The sequence below is a fragment of the Trachemys scripta genome, chromosome 4, assembly GCF_013100865.1.
Source record: "Trachemys scripta elegans isolate TJP31775 chromosome 4, CAS_Tse_1.0, whole genome shotgun sequence".
Classification (NCBI taxonomy): domain Eukaryota; kingdom Metazoa; phylum Chordata; order Testudines; family Emydidae; genus Trachemys; species Trachemys scripta.
In genome coordinates, this window is record NC_048301.1 from 77,000,066 (window position 1) to 77,027,352 (window position 27,287).

The 27,287-nt window shown below is 38.5% G+C and overlaps 1 protein-coding gene and 1 long non-coding RNA gene across 2 annotated transcripts in view; one reads left to right on the forward strand and one right to left on the reverse strand.

The window, feature by feature from the left end:
* LOC117876993 overlaps positions 1–19,062 on the reverse strand; it is a 33,697-nt gene extending 14,635 nt beyond the window's left edge. Inside the window, exons 1-2 of the long non-coding RNA XR_004645594.1 lie at positions 18,841–19,062; positions 4,183–4,220 (exon numbers count right to left, since the gene is read on the reverse strand). This is a non-coding gene — a long non-coding RNA (uncharacterized LOC117876993). The remainder of the gene's footprint in view (positions 1–4,182; positions 4,221–18,840) is intronic.
* Positions 16,875–27,287, forward strand: part of LRRC4C (leucine rich repeat containing 4C) — a 143,527-nt gene continuing 133,114 nt past the window's right edge. Inside the window, exon 1 of the mRNA XM_034769646.1 lies at positions 16,875–18,688. The gene's annotated coding sequence lies outside the window, so the exon portion shown is untranslated. The remainder of the gene's footprint in view (positions 18,689–27,287) is intronic.

Genomic DNA, 27,287 nt, shown 5'->3' on the forward strand with positions numbered 1-27,287 from the left:
TCATTAATTTTTTTGTACCAGAAACATGAGTTTTCTGGTTCAAAAAAACCATAAGCTGCCATAACCAGACTAAGTTAATCTAATAGAGTTATCCACTATGAATGATTCATTTAGCTCTGTCTCCACATCAGTTTTGAGGCACTCTTGAAAGGGAGGGGACAAATGTGTGTTGGAAGTTTGTATGGCAGTTGTGTGTGCTCTGCCTGTTCTCTGGTGAAGAGTGATGGGCTGTCTCCAGAACTCTAAATCCAGCACCTTTCACCAGTACTAAAATTGTGTATTTTTTTTAAAGTAGAGATATTAAAACTCTTTGTGCAGAACTGATTCTGTTGATAATCCATTCCAAATTGGCAAGGAATTGTGAACATATAGTTTTTAACATTTCAGGCTGCATTTCTAAATAGTTAATTAGTTGTGAACTTAGAGCTTGAAATGTTGCATTGATGATTGGACAATTTTAAAGATGAAACCTGCTCAACAAAACCTGGGAATTCTTGTTCCAGCTCTTGGAAACTCCTCCTGATCAATGACCTTTTTATTTCTAACTTCCGTTTCCCTAAGGATACCTGGTTCTCCTCATTAGACTTGTTGTCATCTGTTGTTGCCCTCTCATTTAGTAACCTCTCCTCTCACCTCCTGCTCCTATGGTCTCAGTGGCAGCTTTGGATTTCTCCTCTTCCCCTCTGACTGTTTTCAGACCCTTCCCTTTTCCTCCTCTTCATTTCAGTCTTTGCCTTCCCTCTCCCTCCAACTGGCTATTACCTCTTTTCTATTTTTTTTTTAAATCTGACTGTGATGGTTGGCTCTCTTTTTGTCTCTCACCTTAATCCTATATATTCATCCTGAGAGAGTTAAATTTCCATACTTACGTCTTTGATTTTTCCCTCTGAGGTCCCTTCTCATTAACCTTCTCACCAGACATGCCAAACCCGTGGAAAAAATGCAAAAATTGGGCTTGTTTTCGACTTAATTGGCTTGTGAGTTGCTTGTTGGTTAGTTGTTGGCATGTAGCTTGTTACTTGTTTGGCTTGTAGCTTGTTGCTTGTTGTAGCTTGTTGCTTCTTCTTTTTTTTTTTTTATCGGCTCCCGGCAAGGCGGGGAAAGGGGCAAGAAGGGGAGAGAGTCAGGGATGCACAGCGGGCCCACCACAGTCCCAGACTGCACGCTGGGGGAATCTAGTCACATAGAGTGTTGGGGTTCTTAGGAATTGACTCTTTTTGGCCTTGTTTTGAAATGGGATTAGCTTGATTTTTGGCTTCTTGTGAAAGTCGGGGTGCTTATTTACCACGTGAAAGTTGGCAACTGTGGTCCACACTCAGTCTCCAGCTTTGGGCTGATTCCCCTACTAACTGTCCTGGGTCACTCTCTTAAACTGCTAGTTATTCAGTTTCTATTAATTCTATAAATTCTAGACCTGGTAGAATAGTAGTCAGTGAATTCTAAACTTGTTGAATTGTAGCCCTTTTTCAATTCTTGAAGCCTTCGCAGACAAAACTTGATTCATAATTTATTTATTTATGTCACTGGCTGTGAGTACCCTGACTCACATTACCAGATGCATTACACAAACACAGCAGTGAATCCAGGGCCTGGAAGGTGACAGGAGCATTTCCAACCCAGAGACCTGCCTTCACTTTCAAGGCTTCTCATTGTTTGTGTGCTCTGCACTGTGCTTTATGACAGTTGCTCTGAGTAACACCTCACACAGTGAATAATAATGTGTCATAGCTGCATATCATCAGACCTTCACTCTCACTCCTACTTCTGCGCCTAACAAACTCCTCTACTCCCACACTGTTGTGAGACAAAGGGCCAACATATATTTACATTCAACCAAAACATGGAATTCCTGTCCCATACCACTTACAATCCACGGGCCTCATCCCATGAGTTACAGGGTAACTATCCTATAACAATGGAAGTTGAGGGGGCTCAGCAGTACTTTTCAGAATCAGGACCCCAAAGGTATGGGTGGGTACAGTACAGAGCAACAGAAGCCCGAACAAGCAGAGTGGTTGTTAGTTCATTGCACTTGGGATGCATAATGAAACTGGTGTTTGAAGATTTTATTAAAAAGGAGAGGGACAGTGCTTAAAAGCTTACGTTTTCTCCATCCCAAAATAGTTGCATGTTCTCCCAAGTAAATTTGAATCTTCTAGTGCACTGTCAAAGGCACAATCCCTCTACACATTCCTCCCATACCAAATTCTTTTGCTGACCAGAAAGTTTAACTACTGAATTATAATCCCTCTGTGCACAGCCTCCTAGCTCATACTGCACACTGATAACAGGCTAATTATCTTCTGCTCAAAGGAAATAAACACAACACCTTCAAATGACAAGAAAGAAGCTGGGGCAGGGGGAGAGGAAAGAACCACCATTGTCCTGATATCATTAAGATGACTTGAAAGATACTGATTATCTTTCAGAAACCCCAGGGTAGGCTTGGGAAAGCCCCAAAAGCTTAAGCACTCAGCATATATTCTACATTCTGTGGATATATTAACAAAGCAAAAGCATCCTTGTTTGAGGGTGTCTCCAAGATGCACAGATGTAAAGTCAAAGAGAATTAGGTGCCTAACTCAATTAGGCACTTTTGTAAATCTGACTGGGTGCCGATCTGCACATGTAGGCATCTACATACCTTTATAAATCTGGTCCAAAGGCTTCATTTACAGAATAAAGTTAACAGAGATAATAGGTGAGTTTCATATCTGAGATATCTCAGATTTGAAAGAAACAAATCTTTGGAATTTATTAGCCAAAAAAGAAACCCAAATTAAATTGTTGCTCAGTGTAGCTCTGATCTTCAAAAGGGCCACCTGTTACATAAAATTATGTGCATAAATATTTGCAGGATCTATATATCTAGAGATTGGAAGAGAAGATTGCAGTAGTAGGTTCAAGGCCTGGCCCACAACTACTGTGGCTCTAGTCTTTTCATTATTGATCAAATATATTTTTTTAAAGATCTGTGTTCGGTGATTATGGCAAGTCAAAAATTACTTAAGGGGATGGATATATATATATATTAAGAATACCAGATGTTTGGAATGTTCTTTTATTAAAATAGATCTCCTCATGCAATTGTATTGCTCCTAACATATCTTGTAAATAAAGGTTACATAAAAGGATGCAAATGTTTAAGGTAAGCATTCTGGAGATAGTCATGCACACACACACAATACATATAAACAAACAAATAAATAATACACAGTAAAGAAAGAGCCAAACCAAATCCTGGCTCTAAAGTTGTGCAGGGAACTGGAATTTCCGTTTCACCAGAAATACTGAAATTTCTAAATTTGTTTTCATTCCAAAATGGAAATAAATTTGGAGAGAGCATGATTTCAAAATGAAAATCAAACCATTCTGTTCTGAAATTGTTGAAATGGGATTTTTCAACCTTATCCAAATGGTTTTCTTCAATTTTGTTTTTCAAAACAAAGATTCATTAAAATTCACGTTTCTCTAGAATAGTGGTGGGCAACCTGCAGCCCGTGGGCCACACTTGGCCCATAAAGGTAATCTGCTGGCGGGCTGCAAGACAGTTTGTTTATATTGACCGTCCGCAAACACGGCTGCCCGCAGCTCCCAGTTCCCTGCCAATGGGAGCTGTGGGAAGACTATCAGTGTTGTAATGTATGGTATTTGCCAATGCATTCTAATCTACTACATGGCAGCTAAGTTTATCAGCATTGTAAAAGGAATTCCACACTACTGAAGCAATGAAATGGAAACCATATGTAATAGTGAGGAAACTCAGTTCCAGCATAAACTAGTGGAGAAGGAAGGGGATTATTATAGAAAATGACAAAGAAAAAACAATTCCTGCATGTAGCGAGAGATGCCCAAATTCCTACTTATATGGACCAAGCCCAGACTTTCTCATATCATGGACTGTGCTTTCCTGCATTGTTGTGTAACCAACATGTGCAAGCTTGTAATATCTGTGTTTCTTTCCTTGCAGGTGTTGATGCCCTCTTCATTACCAGAAATCCTTCTCTTACGAGGCAGCTCTTCCCTAGATCTTGAAGATCGGATCAGATTTGTTAAGGTAGGACTGTGTGTTATGTTGCACCAGGAACAGTGAGAAGGAAAGGTGGAGACAGGGAGGGAAGAAAGATCTATGTATTAAAAATAATGACCTAAAACATTAAAACCCTTATCACTTTCACAAACCTGGACTGAAGAGGCTTCCCATTTTATTATCCATGGACCTAATGGACAAAGAGAATAGAATGAGAACAGTTCACAACAGCCAGTTCCTATTATATGTTTTTTTAGAGAATCCTGTCTTAGGAGTATCTATACATATACACCTATATCAAGTATATTCCCCTTGGTCATTCCAGAGTATATGTTCATATTTTTCCCCATACATCCTCAGTATTGTATTTTAAAGAAAGTCAAGCTGTATACTGCTCAGATAACAATCCAATATTCTGGCATATCATGGGCAGCTATATATTACTTTATATATATTATCTGTCTATCTGTCTATCTAAAATACAGCTAGTAGTATGACTCAGGAACCTTTTTGTAACCTCTGTGAAACCCAGATGATTTAAATACATAGTAGTTCCAAGAGTATATTTCAACACCGTAAGGCTAATTTGATTTCTGAACACTAGAAAACCATGCTGCATATCTTTGAAGAAAGGAAGAGAGAGAAAATAAAATAACCCTTTGTGAAAATGGGTTATTTTTTTCCTTCCTGAAGAATAGCTATTTTCCAATCATGTTTACTCCCAGAGAGTATCAGGTATTGTAAACATGTAGCCTAACTTTTCTTTCACTTCCAGAGCTGTAAAACAGGAGTGAAGTATATATTATGAGATTTTGTACACCTTCCTCTGAAATATCTGATACTGACTCCTCTGAAATAGATGGACCATTGGTCTGATCTGGAATAGCAATGAATTCATTGTAAAAAAAAAATGGTTACTGTTATTACTGGAGTTTTCCATCACCGTTCTATAAGATGGTATTGAAAGGGGATTGTGTATTTCAGATGTCCTGTGATTTTTATAGCACTGTTCAATTTAGATACAAAGCACAATTTTAATAAGAGTGGAAGAATAGGAAAGTGAAAGAATAGGGAGCTGGCCACTGTGTGGGGAAAGTCCAGAGAATTCAAGGTTAAGGCTGTTCTTTTAACTATATTTTAATACATTTGTGTGCATATATGCAGAGCCTTACATCTTTCTTCATTGTGGGCTAAATCCTAAGGTCTGTACTCAGTTCTTAATCAGCAATTACTCAGGCAAACACCTGTTAAAGTACAGGCATGTTATATAGCATACATAGGTCTCAAAGCATTTAACAAAATCGAGGGTTGATCTATTCTGGGAATTTACATGAGCATCGTTATGTGTCTTGGGGTGTGTGTGTGAAAAATCCAGTCTAGTGTCCTATTCACTTGACCAGACTACCTTAAGAATTAGCTATTAGAAAATAGTGTACAGTGCTTGACAGAATTTGATTATTTTTATAATTTTGACATATAATATTGATAATTAGTTTTAAGCATTTAAAATAAATTTTCACAGTTGTGTAAAATTATGGAGTTTGAGCATTTTTAAATTTTTTATTTATTTAAATAAATAAATAAGTCAGACAGTTATTTAAAGACAGTCAATGTTGAAATTCAAAAAGTTAAAGGACAAATTGTCAACATCATATGTCAAAATATACAAAGTATTTATCCTTAAATCAACAAATCTGGCATGTTTTTGCAATTAATTTGCTAGTCCATTTGTAACAAGCTTAATTCAAAAGTCTAAATCACTAGATTTTGACTTAAATATGTTTTCAGGCAATTTTTTTCTTTTGATTATCTGTAAATTTTGATTATTATTGATGGAAATAGTTTTATCAGTTTGTGTGTGTACAGTGAAATCGATATTTACCAACATTTATCATTAAAATATTATCTTTCTAAGCATAAAAACATTATTTTCAAATCTTAAAACTTGAACATGTCTAAACAAAGTTTCGTCCCACCTGCTAAAGGCTTGTTGAGGATGAAGTATATTCTAGGTATGACATTTTTAAAGAGGAGCCTTCTTTAATGTATATGGACAGGGAAAAAAAGCCTCTGAAAATGTCTTAAATGCTGGGAAAATACCACTTATTTTATGTTGAGAAATCTCAAAAAAAGGCCAGATAGAATTTTGTCTGCTCTCCAAAAACTATGATCATCTTTTGAGCTTAGAACATGTCGATAAAATTTCAGTCCAGAGGTTAATTTATTTGGAAAGTTATAGCACTTGAAAATAGAGGCTTAAAATGGAAGTATCTCCTAAACTACTGTGAAGTCTAACAACTTTCAGCTGTCAGTACTTGAAAAGAATGTAGGAAACTTCACCTAGAGCAGATGTGTAAGGCACAGTTATTATATACTTATGCCATGAACAGTTTTCCTCTTGGCAGGGATCCTCTCTATTTCTGTCATGTTGTTCACGTACAGACCACTCCTATTTCCTCACTTTATACCTTTCTTCGAGGGCTTACATTGCTGCCTGCAAAGCACTATTCTTCTGGATGATGGGGACTTTGGAACCAGTTTATGTTCCTTCATCCTTGGCTCAGAGTTCTCTGTTAAGCAGTGTGAGGCCCTTTTCCTCCTCAGAACACATCATTCTGAACCTATGCTGAGCAAGTAAACAAGACTGCAGAATTTACACCTATATATCTCCTGCTTGGTACTGCAGAGCAACATGGCTGCTTGGTTGCCTTCTCATGAGTATTTTTAGGCATATACAGTTAAGATTCTATTCTCAAGTAAATAAGAATTGTATTTTCCAGTCACAATAACTTCTTAGGAGAAGAAATTAAGATGGCTGAAACATCCCTCTCTATTTCAATGCATCATATTCTTGCTTCTTAAAAAACATGGGGGGGAAATTGCTGTCACTTTTTAAGTAAAAGCGATAATTCCCAAAGTACTCTATTATGCACGTCCATGTCTTCTTGTCCTAGAGTTTGCAATCTTATGAATGCAATTTAGTAACAACGGAGAGATATTCTTCCTGTTCGCTCTACTGACATTTACAAAAGCAGCTATACATAGGATGGTGCATGAACATAATATTAAGGTCCAAAAATATGTTCCCATGTACACCTGTAGAAATCTGGAGTGACTCCATTTAGTTCAAAGAAGTTACTCCTCACTTACACCAGTGAAAATGAAATCAGACTCTGACCTCAGTGGGGCTCCATCTTGGTGAAGGAGTCCACTTTTGTGTGCCTCATACTGTAGGATCAGGACTTGAGGCTGCAAAAGTGACAAAACTTTGAAGTGGGAAATTTTGAATGAAAGCATTTGGTTCCAAGCCATTTTGTGAATCAGAACTTCTGTGGATTTTTGTGGAAAATAGGGTAATTTATGAGTGCAAATTCATCAATGTTCACTCATAAAATTGTCAAACATGACATATTATATAGGAAATTTGCAAAACTTGGCCATTTTCAAAAATTCAGAATGAAATAGAAAAATCTTTTGTTCTTAATTTTTTTCTTCAGTGTATGTGTATGTGTGTATGTACACAATTCTCATTGTTTGCTATGACTACCACTGCAAAGGCACATTTTGGGTGCCACTACGCCTTTGACTTTAGGAATGACTTTAGAATTTGGTTTCAGAGTAGCAGCCGTGTTAGTCTGTATCCGCAAAAAGAAGATCAGGAGTACTTGTGGCACCTTAGAGACTAACAAATTTATTAGAGCATAAGCTTTTGTGGACTACAGCCCACTTCTTCGGATGCATATAGAATGGAAGCATCTGAAGAAGTGGGCTGTAGTCCACGAAAGCTTATGCTCTAATAAATTTGTTAGTCTCTAAGGTGCCACAAGTACTCCTGTTCTTCTTTTTACAATTTGGAGAGCCCCAAATTGCCATGGTGGTAGGAATCAAGCTATGTATTTCTTCTGTATCTACTCTCATTGCTGTAGGGGAAAATTAAACCAGTTTGTGATATGAATTTAATAAAGGACACAGAGTCCCAAGATGTCATTTGTGTAATTTGTACCTAATGCCTGTCCAGTTTAGTACATACTACTTTGCCCCGCTCTTTCAGCATTCCATGTTCTTGAGAGGGACACCTACTCTGCAGTTAGGCCTTAAATTCATAGGGACCTAAATTTATTTTAGTAAAACCCTGGGCACTAGACCTCCCAATTTGGTAATATTACAGTCCAAAGAGATGCTTAGAAACAATTTAACTCTCTGTATTTCTTATAACTTTGTCTGTTTATACCCTTTCATGAATGCAGTTTTTCTTCACTTAAATATTATGGACATATTTCTCCTCACAGATCCACAGTGCTAATCTCTGTTCCTCATTCTGTTCTCATTCTATGTGCAGTCCCCTCAGGTGAAAAAGAGAACCTCATTACAGATTGGAAAGGAGAATTTTGCCCCAAAAGTAGAGGGCTTCTTACTTACTTTCACAAGACTTTCAGTCACTAAATGTTAGGCCCCTCTTGCAAAGAAACTCAGATGCCACTGAATTCCTTTTCACAGATCAGCAATTTGTGTCTCATTGAAGAATAGTGCACATTAAAACCCAGACATTTTTAACTGCAGATTGTGATATTTGTGTCTGCAGCTGTCCAGTTGGATTAGCAACACAAGATTCAAACAAACATGCTGAGAATTTCACTGTGTGAAGTGGAATCAAGTTTACAAGGAAGATCTTTACAAATGGAAGATGCAGCATCTGGTATTTTCCTTCCAAGCAAATATTTTATGGATTCATAGCTTAATAGGGTTTAAGGACAGAAGAGACTAACAGACCATTTAGTCTGATCTCCTGAATATTTCAGGCCATTAAATTTCACTGTATTAAGCCCAGTGACTTGTGTTTGACCTGTCCTAACCCACCCCTGTGTTCCAACAACTGTATAGCAGTGAAGCCAAATTTCACATTTGGGAATTGTGAATAGGATAAGATTAAATCTAAAATGAGCTGGGAGATCCTAATATATACAAAACAGTATGTCTAGACTCCTAATGTTGAAGGCTTTGGAGTTTAATTGAAACTGCCTCTCACTGTCCTTTTTATTAGCAACATTGTCTAATTTTCCTTTTTCACTCTTCTTCCTATACTTTGCCAGTTTTTGCACTATTTCTTTCCCCCTCTGCAGGCTTTTCTGACTGTGCAGTTGATGTCTATCTCACCCTCTTTAACTGCAGGTCATCAGCATTATATTAGAATATTTGCTTTCCCAGGGACTAAAGATATTTCTCTTCCACCAAATTATTGACAACTTTGAGCATCTAGTCTTTTACCTTTAACCATTCTCAATGCCAGTCCAATATAGAAGTTCAGTTCTTTAGCCCCAATTTCCTGTCAATAAGGGACAATTGTGTTATTTCAACCTGCTATTATGTTGACAGTCACATCAACATTTGCTGCACATGCCAGTAAGCATTGATATTCTCCCTTACCTAGGATCAGGGATACCTGTCCAGTTGATGAGAAACAAATGTGAGTTGTTTCAGTCCATTTGTCAGAATGTTACTAGTTATCTTCACTGATCAACCTCTTGGTCCATAATCCTCTTGGTCCTTAAATGGAACTGGAAATCATTGAGTCTATGATTGTGGCCTTTGTCCATGTGCATCACCAGCTGCAGGAGAATGGACTTTAGCTGCACTGTGGTAGGAGGAGTCTGTGGCTCCCTATGAGCAGCCAGAACTGCTAGTTGTCCAGGGGCTGCATCTCCAAAGCATCCATTTAGGCCACAAGCTGTGCCTTCATCATTCAGACAGCTACTACCTTCCTTAAGACCTTCCTTCTACCTAAATGGATCAAAGGTGAATGACCATGTAAAGCTGGAACTAGAGTACATATATCCCTAGCCACTTCCTTCCCCACTTGGCCTTGTCTGTGTCAGTATTTGTGCTTTGTAAGTGTGTGGATGGATGTCTAGGTGTTATTCTATTCCTTCCACATGATCCAAGATTTCTCCCATGGTACTTCCATGTGAAATGTAGAGCTATTGTAGAAGTGGATTTTGCAAATTGATCTGCAGGGAGTTGCTGGCTCCTGAAAGTTCCATGCAAAGTGAAAGATTGAAGACTCAAAAACAGCATAAAACAAACTTGAGAAAACAATTAGTATAAAGTGTCAGGGGAAAAATATTTCACCCAACTAAATTTGACCAACTTATAACCATTTACTTGCTTGATGGATGGATGCATTGATGGATGATTAAATGTGCTGATATTTTTTAAAAATATGTTTTAAAGATGTTTGGCACCTAGCTGACTAACAAGCCTGGAAATCCAATAGTACAATTTAATTCCAGGTTGCTTTGAAGTTATGTTCTGAGTGACTAGTCATTTTATTGTTTTTGTTTTATTTGTTGATAAACTATAGTTAGCATATTAAAAATAGCAATTTTAAAAGAGGAAATTATAATTTTAGTCTACATAAGAATGGCTGTACTGGGTCAGACCAATTGTCCATTTAGCCCAGTATCCTGTCTTGTGAAGGTAGCCGGTGCCAAATGTCTCAGAGAGAGTGAACAGAACAAGGAAATTTATCAAGTGATCCATCCCCTGTCATCCAGTCCTAGCTTCTAGAAGTCAGAGGTTTCAAGACACCCAGAGCATGGTGTTGCATCCCAGACCATCTTGACTAATGGCCATTGATGGACCTATCCTCCATAAATGTATCTAATTCTTTTTTTGACTCAGTTATTTTTTTGGCTTTCACAACATCCTCAGGCTACGAGTTCCACAGGTTGATTGTGTGTTGTGTGAAAAAGTACTTCCGTATATTTGTTTTAAACCTGCTGCCTTTTAATTTAATTGTATGACCCCTGTTTTTTGTATTATGTGAATAGGTAAATAACATTTACTCACTTATTAACTTTCTCCACACCCTTCATGATTTTATAGACCTCTATCATATCGTCCCCTCATTCATCTCTTTTTCAGTCTGAACAATCCCAGTCTTTTAAATCTCTCCTTGTATTTAATATCGCCATACTCCTAATAAATGTTGTTGTCTTTCTCGGTACTTTTCCCCATTCTATTATATCTTTTTTTGAGATGGGGTGGTCAGAACTGCACTCAGTATTCAAGGTGAGGGCATACTGTGGATTTATAGAGTCGCATTATGATATTTACAGTCCTTTATCTATCCCTTTCCTAATAGTTCCTAACATTCTGTCAGCTTTTTTGAGTGCCTCTGCCATTTGAGCAGATGTTTTCAGAGAACTATCCACAATGACTCCAAGCTCTCTTTTTTGAGTGGTGACAGCTAATTTAGAACCCATCGTTTTGTATGTATAGTTGGAATTATGTTTTCCAGTGTGCGTTACTTTGCATGTCTCAACATTAAATTTCATCTGCCATTTTGTTGCCCACTCACCTAGTTTTGTAAGATCCCTTTGTAAATCTTTACAAACTCTGCTTTGGATTTAACAATCTTGAGTAATTTTGTATCATCTGCAAACTTTGCCCCCTCACTATTTACCCCTTTTCCCATATAATTTATGAATACATTGAACAGCACTGGTCCCAGTACAGATCCTTGGAGGATCCCACTATTTACCTCTCTCTATTGTGATAACTGACCATTTATTCCTATCTTTTAACCAGTTAGTGATCCATGGGAGGACCTTCCCTCTCATCCCATGACTTCTTACTTTGCTTACGAGCCTTTGGTGAGGGACCTTGTCAAAAGCTTTCTGAAAGTCTAAGTACTATATCCACTGGATCACCCTTGTCCACATGTTTGTTGACAATCTTAGAGAATTCTAATAGTGAAGCATGATTTCCCTTTACAAAAGCCAGGTTGCCTGTTCCCCAACATAGCATGTTCATCCATAAGTCTGATAATTCTGTTCTTTAATATCATTTCAACCAATTTGCCTGGTATTGAAGTTAGGCATACTGTCCTGTAATTGGCAGGATCATGTCTGGAGACTTTTTAAAAAAGTGATGTCACATTAGCTGTCTGCCAGTAATCTGAGTAAAACAGAGGCTGATTTAAATGACAGGTTACATACCACAGTTAAGTATCAGAGGGGTAGCCGTGTTAGTCTGAATCTGTAAAAAGCAACAGAGGGTCCTGTGGCACCTTTGAGACTAACAGAAGTATTGGGAGCATAAGCTTTCGTGGGTAAGAACCTCACTTCTTGCATCTGAAGAAGTGAGGTTCTTACCCATGAAAGCTTATGCTCCCAATACTTCTGTTAGTCTCAAAGGTGCCACAGGACCCTCTGTTGCATACCACAGTTAGTATTTCTGCACATTCATATTTGAGTTCCTTCAGAGCTCTTGGATGAATACCACCTGGTCCTGGTGACTTATTACTGTTTAATTTATCAATTTCTTCCCAAACCACGCCAAAGCACTTCAGTCTAGGATAGTTCCTCAGATTTTTCAACTAAAAGGAATAGCTCAGGTGTGGGAATCTCCCTCACATCCTCTGTAGTGAAGACAGATGCAAAGAATTTATTTAGCTTCTCCACAATGGCCTTGTCTTCTTTGAATGCTCTTTTAGGACCTTGATTGCCTAATGGCCCCACTGATTGTTTGGCAGGCTTCCTGCTTCTGATGTATTTTAGAAAAATGCTGTCAGTTTTTGTGTCTTTTGCTAGTTGCTCCTCAAATTCATTTTGGGCCTGTCTAATTATACTTTTACACTTGACTTGCCAGAGTTTATGCTCCTTTCTATATAACTAGCTTCCTCATTTTTGTGTAGTTACTCTTTTAAAAGTTAAATGCTACTGTGGTGGATTTCTTTGGTATTCCCCCACCCCCCATAAGGATGGTAAATTTAATTACATTATGGTCACTATTACCAAGTGGTTCAGCTATATTCACCTCTTGGAACAGATCCTGTGCTCCACTTACAACTAAAACAAAGATTGCCTTTCCATTTGCAGGTTCCAGGACCAGCTGCTCCAAGAAGCAGTCATTAATGGTGTATAGAAATTTTATCTCTGTATCTGGTCCTGAGGTGACATGTTCCTAGTCAATATGGGGATAGTTGAAATTCCCGATTATTATTGGGTTTTCTGTTTTTGCAACCTTTCTAATCTCCCTGAACATTTCACAATCCCATCCTGGTCAGCTGGTCAGTAGTATCAGATTAGAATGTATTTAAGCATGGAATTTCTATCCATAAAGATTCTATGGTACTGTTTCATTCATTTAAGATTTCTACTCTATTTGACTTTGCTTTCTTTCACATACAATGCCACGCCCCAACCAGCATGACCAACTCTGTCATTCCTATATATTTTATACCCTGGTACTCCCATGTCCCATCATCATTCCACCAAGTTTCTATGATGCAAGTTTCTGTGAGGCACTCAATTTCACCTGTCTTAGTATTTAGTTTTCTTGCATTTGTATAAAAGCACTTTACAAAATTTCTCAATATTTATTTGTATTCCTTTATGCGATGTAATTCAATGGGAGACTCTTTCATTTGACTGTTTCTCTTCAGTTCCTATCTGTAGTTTATCAGCATATTACTGCCCTGATACTATTTTTTTGGCTAAATCATGTCTACTTTAGCCAATATATTATTTCTCTCTATATATTCATATACATACTAGTACCATTAAAAATTCACATTTTAATGCCATTTGGAACGACATCAAAGCTGCATAAAATGCTAATTTCTGCTGAAAGGGTAAATGAATATTAGTCTGTGTCCAAAGAACTGATGTATCTACTGCAGATGATTGCATTTGAGAATCAGATTAGATCTGCAAAAGCTGAGCATCACCACTTACAAAGACCATTTAGTAGATGTTAACAAACAAACAAAAAACTTCAGATTTGTTCACAGATTCTTAGCTTTAGTAGGCAAGTGTTAAAGGCACCTTTGAAAACAAAGCCAATTTTTTTAGCCAGGTTGTTTGAATATTAACCTGATCTTGAATAAGTAATGAGTAATGTACAATGTAGTATCTTAACATTTAGTTGTAACTTTGCAGTAGTAAAAAGTAATTTAAAAAAAGGTTGATGGAAATATTTATTGGGATGTGATATTTTTGCACTTCTGAAAAAATGTTTGTTTTGATATTTATTTAGATTAAAATAGTAAAAAGATAAAAGTGCTTACACAAAGCTCTAGGAGTCCTAATGTTTGATTAATATCACAACGTAAGTTCAGTAGCATCAAACAGTCAGATAGGTAGGAACTTGAACAGCCAGCTACCAAAAAATGTTCCCTTCTACCCCTTCATTAGTTCTGGTGCAAACCCTCAGCCATCTTCACAAAACCCTATTGAATAGCATGCCTGGAAAACCACCAAATGTGGGTTGCTTGTTATTGATCCAGGTCCTGATCCTTCACCCATTTAAGTCAATGTGTATTTGCCACTGACTTCAATGAAAGCAAATCAAGAGCCCTAAAAGATATGATTGATTAAGAGCCAGATGATGATCCCCTTATTCACACTAAGCAGAATGTTACTTCACACATTCTGTCACTGAGTCACCACAACTAGAAGTAATGTACAACTGGAGACTGAGCTCCCTGGTCTTTGTTACTGATTCAGTAAATTTGTTACTGAACTGAAATTAACCAGAAAATATACTCTACAATTTAAAAAGTATGTATATAGCTACATGTTCAAGTCCCATACTTGTAACTTTGACACTTCCATTCTCTCTTCTTCTCATTTTCACTGTTGCCAAGTTCGTATCAAAGAGCTAGATTAACTAAGGATATCTAATAATATATATTACTATTGTAGAGAGCAGAGTGGAGGGTATCTGTGTTATTGCATGCTAAAAATAACTGGAAGCAACTGTTTGATTTATGGAATCCACTATAATTACCATCGAAGAGCCTGGCTCATTTTTTTGGGGAGGGGTGCAAGTGGAGGAGTTGGATCTATAAATACTTTCTTTCTCATTATGAGAGCTACAAATGCAGGAGTAGAGTGGATCATCCATACTCTGCTTGCTTGCCTTGCTCCTATAAACATTTCCACATATAACTTTCCACATGTGAGAACTTCCTCTGAGTTTAGGTCCCAACCCTGCAAACACTTATGAACATGCTTAACAGTGAGCATGTGAATAAACACATCTATAAGCATTTGCAAGATCACAGGCTTAGTTTGTAAACGTGAACAGAACATTGCATTATAATTCCAGTCCTCCTTCCCTTTCACCCACCTCTGAAAAATCCTAGGTCAGATTCATTCCAATGGAGTTACACCAGAAAATTTGTGAGTCTAGTAACTCGGCTGGTCTGCAGTGAAAACTTAGATTGGCATAGCTACAGCACTCAGGGGAGTGAAAAATCCATTCCCCTGAGCACTGTAGCTATTCTGACCTAATCCCCAGGGTGGTCACAGTTAGGTTGATGGAAGAATGCTTATGTCGACCTAGTGACTGTCACTCGGGGAGGTGGAGTTTCTATGGGGATGGGAAGAAAAAAACCCTACTGTTGCTGTAGTCTGTGTCTACACTATGGGTAGACTTAGAAGGATTCAATTTCTATCTATAAATGTCAGTAAATGTCAATTTCACCAACCACAAACTGAAAAAAAAACCATATTTCCATCAATAATAATCGAAATCAAGATAAGAAAAATAATGCTTGTGAACTTATTAGAGTTTGATTTAAGGCTATTTCCTTTGTATGTTCTCACATGTGAAGTTGACACTTGTGTTGTAATTGTTAGAAAGCTTTTACCTTTTGAATCTCAATGTGTACAGGCATTAAATAATTATTGTCAGATCTCCCATAATTTCCCTCAATTGTTAACATTTAGATAGATAAAAATCAAAAAATGCTTAAAGCATATCATTTTGCACTACCGTGAAAATTTAAATGGTTAAAATTTTAAAAAATGCTGAAAAAATAAACATTTAATTTTGCCATACCCAATTATGAGATTACAGAAACATATCTTTGGCATTGTAGCTCTGCTGCTGTAATACTGATAGTGTAAACATGGCCATTATATTGTGATCCTACCACTTAACTGCTCACAAATCTCCTGAAACCATAAGACACTTTAAAGATCTTCCAGTCTGTTAATGTGCAGGTGTTTTGTACTGAGTGATACTTGGGTTTCTTCATATTATGGCAATAAATGCTTTAAATGACTAAGGCTATTTCCTTTGTATGTTCTGACGTGATTTTGACACTTGTGTTGTAATTGTTAGAAAGCTTTTACCTTTTGAATCTCAGTGTGTACAGGCATTAAATAATTATTGTCAGATCTCTCATAATTTCCCTCAATTGTTAACATTTAGATAGATAAAAATCAAAAAATGCTTAAAGCATATCATTTTGCACTACCGTGAAAATTTAAATGGTTAAAATTTAAAAAAAAAAATGCTGAAAAAACATTAATGTGTATTAATGTGTGTTTGGGTGTGTGTAATGTAAAGATGTATATATGTAAAGATATATATGGACGTCGTGTTCACAGGTCCATGCCACAAAAGGGGAGAGAAAGTTACTGAAGTAAAATGAAATGTATAACAGGTTTCTAAAGGGTGATTTTATAGAAAATCATTAACTTTCCCTATCCTTCTGTGGCTAGGCATGTACCTGTGAGCACAGCTGAGCTGCCACAATCAGGCAGGCTTTTAAGAAAATGAGTTTTGACATTCCTTTCCTCAAGACGAGCCTTTGTTTTTCAATTACTCCTTCCTCACTTGGAGGTTTCTTGAGGTAAAAATGAGCCTGTTCCCAGACTGTACGCCGGGTGGCAGCAGTGCCCTATCACAAGAGCTCCTGTACCCTTTTCCTTGACACCAAGTGTTAATGCAATTGACCAATCAGTGCTAAGATGATGGGAGGTAATTGGGTAATTGTATTTTACTGATCACAAGCAGAGAAAAGGAGGAGGGGAGGGGGAAGAAGAGAGGATTGAAGACGGGAGAAGAGACGAGTGTAGGGAGAAAGACTGACCCTGAGACCTTTGGAAATATTGAGGTGCCATAGCAAAGGTGGGGAGGGGAGTGAGTGAGAGAGAGAGAGAACGAGCGAGCAAAGCTACTCCCCGCAGCAGCTGACTGGAACTGGATATATATAAATACATATACATACACACATATAAATATATATAGGTAGAGTTCGAGCTGAAGCTGATGGCAGGGAGGAAAGGTTTCTGCTGTGCATTTCTGGGATAAGGAATGAAAGAAGCGGCTGCGCTCCTGGGAATGTGTCATCTTGGAGGGGAGGGAGGAAGGGGGAAGGTAACTGGAATGTGGAAGAAGATGGGAGCCTAAGCCACTGCTGTGCAAAAGGGGATACCAACTTGTAGATCTGAAATATACCAGGCTGATCTTGGCAATGAGATCAGAGCTGCAATTGCAATAGATAGGGGGAGGAAAAGGGAGGCAGAGATTGGAGGGCTCTCTCTGTGTGTTTCTCTCTCTCTCTCTCTCTCTCCCCCAAGAAGAAATAGAAGAAGTTTATCCGTCTCGATACTGCTGGATCTTTATTGCTGCTGGACAAAAGATGGAGAGGAAGCCGAAATGAAGAGGAAGGGAAGCCCTGTGCTTGTGAAATTCAGAGTTAGGGAGGACAAATCACGCCTCCCCGGAGAGCTTTTGTGCCCCATCGGGGGAGTTTTAACGTCAGGAAGATTTTGAGAAGTGGGGGCAAAGAGAAGAGGGAGTGTCAAAAACACCCACCCCACGTGTGTAAAAAAAAATGAAATAAGGGATGGATTTATTCTTGACAGCTGGTGGGAACCTTGAATTTTCCTCCACTCTCCCCTACCCCATTTCCATTTAATGTGAGATTATGAAAATGCAGAGGAGTTGGAGGGAAGGCAAAAGGATATAACGTGGAGTTTGAAGAGAGGAGAATGGTGATGATGCTGTGGATGGCTGGCTTCTTGCTGAAATCAAAAATCCAATTGCGCACTGGGTTGTGATTGGAAATCTAATCAGATCTTTGGAGGGGGGGAGAGAGAGAGACCAAAAGTTTATTGTTTTAACATTCTAAATGTAAGAGGAGACTCTGGTGAAGGTGTGTGTGGAGGAAAATAGGGAAAACAGAAGAATGGGAACCCCCGATCTAACGTGGAAACACATGGACTGGATAATTGATAGTGCAGCAAAGAAGGGGGAAGAAGAAAATTGCCTGGCAAGACCTGGATCTTAACAGTCACAACAAAAAATGCATTAAAAGCAAACGGCCTCACTTCAGATAGAGGGTTGTTTAAAATATCCTCCAAAGGGAAAAAAAATAGTTGTCAATGAAGAACAGAGGAGCCAGAAAGGCAAAAACCCTCAACGAAAGGAAACTAGGAAAAGTATCCACACGGGAATGAAAAGTTTCAGAAAGGAGAAGGACCATTCTTGCTCTGAGGGATTTTTTTAAATGTTTAGTTAAAAAAACCTCCCCCAAGAAGACAGGAATTTAATGATACAACTACGACCATTTTAAGCAGAAAAGTTAAGAGCGACGGAAAAAAGGGGGGTGGGAGTGGAAAAGAAGAAGAATCTGGTGAGGGAGAAAAAGAATCAGCAGGTTGGGTTGGATTGGAGCCTGTGTGGACTGAAATTGATGGAAAATTGAAGTTGGATATTTTATTTTTAATTTAATTCCTTATTTTTAATTTTGGCTTCGCTGCTGCAATGAAATAGTTTGCCACCCCCTGCCTTTTTTCCCCTCCCTCCTTAAACACTCGGATTTCCATCTGGATAGTCTTCTGTGCAATCTGAAATACAGTGAGTGCCTTTGATATTTTATTATTCTTATTTCTTGGGAAAGAAAACATGCCCCCGCTGATGTTTGCCCTCGCTTTCTTCCCTTATAATAAAATCTGGATGAATTATACGAACTGATTTGGTGGGGCGGTGGGGTTTAACCAATAACTTACCGTAGATCCAATGTTATGGTTAGTAAAATCCAAGCCCCGGGAGGATGTTGCAGATGTCTGGGTCTTCAGGGTTTGTAGATGTTCACTAGCAAAGAAATCTCCCAAGGAAGCCCCTGCAGTGTGTGGTGTTGTGCTGCTTGATTGCCCAAACTGTGCAAGCGCGGCAAGTTGCACGGCAGCCTAAGGAGTTTGATGCACAACGATTTTTGTTTTCCCTTTGACCATTGGAAATCGAAGGGATCCGATTTAATTTTTATTATGCATTCTGACATTGCAGCTCAGCATGGTGTATTAACATGGAAATATGATAATGAGGCAGGCAGGTGAAAGATGGATGGCTTTTGGTGTGTGGGGGGGAGGACGTTGAAGAGGCAGTATGGGGAGAAACGTTACATTGTGCACAGAGTGTGATGAAGGAAGGTTATCAGCAGAGAGGGGATGGGTGTTCACTATTGAAGGCGAGTTTAAAAAGCTGCTATACTTGCCACAGATGTGCTCCAGATCTCTTAGGCAATTTGCTGTGTTTTCGTGGTAAATCCTTCTGGCTCCCAGAGGGCTTTCACAGCAGTTGTAGATTTACTGTTGATAGGCAGATAGTATTCTGCAGCGTTAGGAGATAACTTTAAAAAAAAGAGAGAGAGATCCTGTCTCTGGTCGAGTTTACTGATTAGGAGTGATGGGTAGATAATGGGCCGAGCTAGTATCCAGTAATTATGTCTGTCCTTGCTTACAGAAACGGGGGTGGGGAGAATAAAAGTGGGATAATGTTGTTTGAAATAACTGGGGGTCCCTGTGTGCTAGTGGGGAACAGTGCCACTTTCCTCCTCTCTTTTCTGCTGGCATAGCTGCTGGCTTATTAGATATTCTCTTTCCCTGCCCCCAACCCTGGCCTCTTCCATGTGCAGGGACACAGATTGAAGGTCTTTACTGGAATAGACTGGAATGTAGTGAAGAAGGAAGTTGGAGGGAGACCCCAAACACATAAATAAATGATCCATTGGGCAGATAATGGCTATTTTTTGCCAGGCAATGTGCAAAATTAGCATCGCCACTGATTTCCTTCCCCCACTCCCTTTAGCTGCAATCTCATAGGGGAGGAAGTAAAGAGGGGGAGAGAGCTTGATTAGAACTCCTCACTTACTGACAATCTTTCCTTCTTTCTCAGGCTTTCTGTCTCAGAAACCACAAGTGCAACATAGCTAGAACTTCTGGCAATAAAATAAACATGTAAAAAAACAAAACAAAATGCTTATTTGATAGAAACCTTCCTGAGCTTACTGGTTTAATGGAAATTAGAGTTTCTGCCTTTAAAAAATATCCCATTCTTCTGCTCCTCGGAGGTCATGTCCTTTAAATGTTGGTTACTTGGGAAGAATGAAAGATGTGGGGGGCAATCCTGCTCCCAGGGAGGTCCATGGGAATTTTTGTTTTGCCAGGGGCACAGAATCAGGCATTTTATTCTGCTGGGAGTAAAACAAGAAGCAAGTTGGCACAATTAAAAAAAATCCCTTACAGCCACATCTATTCTTACCCTTCTCTTAAGTCCTTAACTAAGTATGTTTAGAATGGAATGTTTTCAGTCTCATTTATTTTTCTGGACAGGTGTTTCCTGTGGGGTCACTGAGTAGGTAATAAATTTGTCAATCTGTGAAAACAATCACATTGTTTTCCTTGGCCCCCTGTAGGGTCCTGAATATCTTATCATAATTCTTGGCCCTATTGGGGCTACACTGACATCACCAGTTGCAGTAATAGAGCAGTTAAATGTGTGTTTAAACTGTTGCTCAGTAATTACTGAAAGAGAAAGAAGCTGGCCAAGCGAGGGGAGGGGGGAAAGCGGGGGGAAATCTTCAAGCTTTTCACTGGATTGTTGTGAAGTGAACCCATAAACAGAAAACCTCTAGGGAAAGCCAGTCTAGTCTTTGACAATAGGACGTCTGATTCATTTTGTACAGTAAATAGCATGAGGGGCTTTTTATGTGCTGAAGAAAATGTAGACACAAATCTGGGCTGTGAAATAGGCAAAGCTTGTCAACATTAGAAATCTGAAGATGCGTCTCAGCTTCTAAAGATGCAATAGTCGCACACTTCCATGAATCACTCACTTGGTAAAGTAGCCAAAGACACATGGAGCAGCCTGGAATGTAACTCTTTCAGTGATGTAATGGAAGAGTGTTTAGCATTCAAATAATTTGCACTCTGATGTTGTCGAGATCTCAAGGTGCTGGGCAAGATAAAAAAGGCAAAAATATGATAGATAACCTTAGAAAAAAAATGAGATGAAAAGTGAGGATTTCATAGTAACCTGAGTAGAAATAAAAGCTGATTGACTTTGCTATTTCCATCTCTCGTCTCAGAACACCAGTGTAGCATTCAGCAGTATATGATATGCAAGGTGCCTTCATTTTCAGAGTATTGGATTGTTTACAATTACAGTAAACCATCTGTAATTACCTAAGCAGATAAGAAGCTGGTATGAATAGTGTGTGTGAAGAGAAAGTACAGTGTGAATAGTGAGCAGTTATGTGAATAGTAACATGTCAAATGCCAATGCAGAAGAAACTAGAATACTGTGTATGAGGGCCCTATTTTATTTGTTGTATTTGGTCTGCTGGGGTCAAAGTTCACTTAATCTAAAAATGCAATCTCTCTTGGTAATCTGTGGTTGTGATGCAGAAGTTATTGCTGATATAAAACCAAGGCAATCCACATCTTTTCACACTTTGGAAATGTCTTTCACTGATGTATAGTGGGCCCCAGATCAGTTTTTATTGCTGAAGTAGTCTCTGGGTCACTGTGACTAGGATTGTAATCTTGGTGGAAAACAAGATTTGTAAAGGCAGTTAAATAGAATGTCAACATATGTATATGCTATATAAACATAGATTTATAAACTTATATTTTCCTCCTTCAATGTAAACTAAAGGGTGTGGAAGAGATTCGCAAAATATTAAGAGTTTAAGATAAGGTGTCAGTGTCTTTAAAAACGAATTCTATTGCACATGGTTAGCCAGTGTCATTCTCGCAGTACTTACAGCAATCAGCAGTATGAAAATGGAGACCCTCTATAGCAAGACATACCAGTAAGTATGTGGGATTTCAGGAGGGTTAAAGATAGTGACTTGCACTTTCATTAAAATTTGTTTCCCCTTATTTGAAATCTAGAGCAAATTTGATGCTGATGAAAAGCACTTGTTTGACAGCCCTGGAGGCTGAAGTCCCTAGTATATTCTTCGGGGGGGGGGGGGGAAGGTGGGGGGGGGGGGGGAGAGAGTATATCGCAACTAACTGCAGTGTAAACTTCACTCCCAATCCTTTCAATGTGTTTCCACCTCAGCCTGGAGAGATCCCTTGACCTCTCTGCTGAGATTTACAAAAAAAGAGGCAATTAGCACCAATTGCAATATGGACACCTGTCCACAAATAAGAGGAATGGAGATTCATCAACCTATTTCTAGAGCATCCAAATATCTGCCAAGCAGTAGTGACTTAGATCACAACCTACCTGGAGCCTGACCCTGCGTATCCTTACTCATGTCAGCAGCCTCAAGGAAGTGAACAAACCCTGCTGCTTTAAAAGGTGATTGATTACTCATGTGATTGAATCTTAGCAAGACACGTTGGAACTAACCAGACTTGTACAATTCCATTCACCTCAGCAAATAATTTCTTGAAAACTGTCTTTAGGTGGATCCCCCACACACATCTCCCCAATATCAGCACCATGGAGTAAAGGACAGGAAAGTAGCTTTTTTTGCCATTACTGGTAAATTTTTGTAAGAATTCTGCAAGACTGCCTTTCTTCCATGACAAAAAACGAAGGGCTCCATGTTTCATTGTACAGCTCCAGAGCTATTTGTTCCCTCTCTCCTGCAGAGAGTTTTGGTGTCTATTTTATTCCCCCCCCCCTTTTAATTGCAGATGTACAAGCTGTGATATGTCTGGATGAATTAAAAAAAGTGATCCAGGGGGTGGGGGGGGGGGGACAGGAATATTCTTATGTCTATTAGAGAGAAAAGCCAAAGTCAGGCACGCATTCACACAGAAAGAGGGAGTGAAGATTTACATTTGGTATCCAAGGAAGCAAGAACAGAATCCTGCAGGGTTTTCTGTTCATTGTTTAAATGTTGCCATGGCAATATCTCGGGGCACAAGTTACATGTTTTTCACTTCTCTAGTTGAGCTTTTCTTCTTTCCCTTTTGATCTACTTAACAACAACAAATATTCCCATTGAACTTGGCACAACAATAGGCAAAAGAGTGAGATGGCCTCATTGTCTATCCCTGGCTTCTGCAGTTCTACCCTCAGGTCTGTTAATGTACAGGAGACCTAATTAAGATAGAACTGCTGGATGGAAGTGGAGTGTGAGGCTGCTTCTTGTTGTAAGGACACAGAGCATATTACAATATTTTGTGTAGTGGTGATATGTTAATTGGATAGCTGCAGGCAAGTGAAGTGTAGCAGTCACTGACAATTAGAAAGAACAATGAACTTGCTAGGACTCAATCCATTCCTCTAATCACTGGGTGGATTAAAATGCATTGCAGGCATACGCTAGTGTTTCTGTAGATTTGAACACATACAATTCTATAAGCTCTGTAAATTCTGTTTTCATAAAGCAAGGACCGGATTTATCTTGCTGTCTGCGAAAGAGAGAGAGGCAGCACTGGATCCCTGAGCAAACTCTCTGTTTGCATTTGCTGCAGAGCATGTCCTGCCATGCAGGAGTGTCTGGGTACAAGGTACCACTGAAATCAGTGCATTTTTAAACATAACACTGATGTTGGCCCCATGTCAAATTAGTTAAAACCAGCTCAAGAGAGTCACTGCAAAAGAAGTGAAAGGCTTTTGTCTTGAAAGACATCGGAGAATCAGGACGTTGGAGATGCCCTTTGTGTGGAGGGATCTCTCTTTGGTTTTTTTTTTTTTTTGCAGCAGCTGGATCCATGCAGCCTGGTGCAACCAAATAACTCATGGAAACCAGGATATGTTTTCCTGTCACGCTCACGTGACGAATTTAATGTGAAATTGACTTCTGAAGAGCCTCAATAGTTAGTGCTTTTTCACCGCTATATGTATAAGAATAATTCTTGGATGCTTTGAAGGTCATACCCAATCCTGAGAGCCTAGTACTGTATTAAATTTTTAAAAATGTATTTAGTGTAGTTCAGGTCTTCTCATTTAGCACTGGTGAAATGTAGTAATCTATTTATCCACAAGATTAAGTACAGCACTCACATTAGCTGTCTGAATGCCTCATTCAAAACCCTAAGGTAAGGTTCACCTTTGGAACTGGTACAGGCTCTAAAACAGTTTCCCTAATTTGAGCAATCTTTGGCATCTCTGAGATGGGCAATAAAGGTTGCCAATTTTTATTTGGACTAAGGTCATCAATTCGCTTCATATACCTAGGCAACTGTCTAGCCATCAGATGGTTAAACACGTTCAGATGCTGCTGACTTGAATAGAATTTGAACTAGTGACCTAGAGATGAAAGTTTCTTCCTCCATAATCAGTTTTCAGAGCCATGCAGTATTATACATTTCTATCTACAGGGTAATTTATTGTTGGGAAAGGGTAACTGGCAAGGTGGAATATTTATACAGTGTCATTAACGCTAATAAAATCATGTAAAATGACAAAACTAGTATTTTGATTTTACTTATTTGCCATTTATCAGTTCTATGTCTGATGCACTCACGACTATAGGGTCAAGGTGCTGGCCCATTGTGCCTCAGAGCAACCACGTGGTTTCAGAGTAGCAGCCGTGTTAGTCTGTATCCGCAAAAAGAACAGGAGTACTTGTGTCACCTTAGAGACTTACAAATTTATTTGAGCATAAGCTTTCATGGGCTACAGCCCACTTAATCGGATGCATAGACTGGAACAAACAGCAAGAAGATATTTATACATACAGAGAACATGAAAAGGTGGAAGTAGCCATACCAACTGTAAGAGGCCAATCAATTGAGATGAGCTATCATCAGCAGGAGAAAAAAAAAAACTTTTGAAGTGATAATCAAGATGACCCATGGAAGGTGTGAGGATACTTAACATGGGGAAATAGATTCAATTAGTGTAATGACCCAACCATTCCCAGTCTCTGTTCAAATCTAAGTTAATTGTATCTAATTTGCATATTAATTCAAGTTCAGCAGTCTCTCTTTGGAGTCTGTTTTTGAAGTTTTCATTTGAATGGTTTCATTTAATTTATGTATTTGTTCCTCTTTTCTCCTTTATTCTGCAATGCCAATCTCTGGTCTCCCGCTGATCTCAATGAGATTTTTCTCAGTGACTTCCAGAAGGGAAGGATTGATCCTCTGGTTTATTTTTTGTTTGTCTTCTTTCCCTGCCCTTTCCCCCAATGAATTGTGAAATCTGTTTAAGTTTCCAAATCAATAACAGGTTAAAAGTTTAGGCTTATATAAAAATAAGTATTATCAAAATTATATTCGGAATCACAACATTTTGAAAGTCTACTTCCTCATCTATCTTTGCCAAGTGTTCTTTGTTACCTTCGCCATTCTTGATGTCATCCCAAGCAGTTAAAAAGGGGAAGGAACATTTCTCTCTCTTTGCTGTTCAGAGTGTTAGTGATCAATGCTATTTCACCAGATCTGCATGCGTTGCTGCAGAAGCACAAATCCAATGAACATGAAGGATAGATACATTTTCAGCTCTTCTGTTTATAAAATGTCAATGATTCATACTTTAAGGCTGAGATTCTCAAAGGCCTAAGTTAGGTGCCCATATCCTTAAAGACTACATGCACAGAACATTCTATTACTGATCTAACCTAGTTATTTTATTTAAAGCTTTGTCATTCACCTTTGAATGACTACAGAGGAAATCTGGAAGGTGGAACAATGGTGCAGAGAGAAAAAGGGGTTAACTTAACACTCTTCCTCTCTCATTGCAGAAGAGTTTGAAATGGGAAGTGAAGAAATATATTAAATTCTCTAACCTTATTTGCCAAAGGGCATACATGGTATGCTAGGTTCTTTCCTAGCTGTTTGGTGTTTCAAGACTTTACTGTGACTGTAAAGCTGATTGTGAATCCTTATTTGAGGAGCAGGCTCTTAGACAAGAGGTAAAATATTATTTGTCTGGAGGCAAGCTTTTATTTTCAATACATCCTTAGGAGAGCTGAGTTTCATTTCAACTGGGACTCTTTACTTCATCGCAACCAAGGAGGTTTGCTAGCTTCATTAGCCTTTCAGGCTGCTCACATGTAGTGCCCACTCCCTTCAGCAGGTAGAACTCTCTTTGAAGCCCATGTGAGGTTTGTATGTACATGACATATGGAATTATGGCCAGAATGGTTTTCTCTTTTGGGTTGGAAAAAGTGTGGAGACTCTTATCTTCGAATATTGTTCTTTTTGATATTTTTCTTTCTCCAGTGTGAATCTCATGAAGGGGAAAGCTGCTGGCTTGACAGCCTTGGAGATGAGAGTCCTCTATATGCTAACTACAAAGCCCTGGAGGGAGTACTGGTGGGGGTCTCAGACAGACGAACACGAACTCAAAAAACCCAACACAGAACAAGATGAGTTGTTCCTTCAACACCTTTCTGTAATACATGGAAAGAAAAAACTATTTTGATTTTGAGAAATTCAGTTTGGAGACGTATGCTAGTAGTCTCATCCAGCCAGCATTAAAACATTAGAGTTCCTTTTTTATTTAAGATAATTTTCTAACATAAAAGGTATGGTATCCAACATGAGGTCAACCTATTTTGGCCCTCATTATAATGTCTAACAATGAATTAATCATTCAAATGGCAATTGTTGGTTGCCTAGGGAGCAGTGATCATGACTTTCGAAACAGTGGAAAGTCCCAAACAGTCAAGTATATACTTGGTACTTCAAAGGGGCTAATTTCCTGAAGCTGAGATAAATTGTGAGCAAAATTGATTGGGAGGATATATTTAGACAGAAAAATGTGAATAAAAATTGGGAGTTATTTAAAAAGAGTGTATAATATGGCCAAAATCCCACAATTCCCCAATCAAGAAAGAGGACAACTTTGGCTAATAGCCCATTCTGATTCAGTGGCAAAACAAAGGCAGCAAATAGAAATTTAAAAAAATGTAACAAATGGGAAAGGACACAGTAGAGAGAAATTGATATAATTAGAAGTTATGAAATGCATATCATTGATAAAGGAAGCTAAAGACATCAAGAAAAAATCAGTGGCTGGCAGAGTTAGGGACAATAAGATGGAGTTTAAAGTATATTAGGAACAAAAAAAATCCTAACAATGGTATAGGCACATTACTTGATGTAGATAGTAAAACTGCTAGTAATGACATGGAAAAGGAACAAGTCTTCACTAAATATTTTTTCTCTATTTGGAAAGAAGTAGAAGAATGTACTTGTATCATACGAGGATGATGAAGTACTTTCCTGTCCATTAGTAACTGAGGAGGACATAGATAACAGTCTGC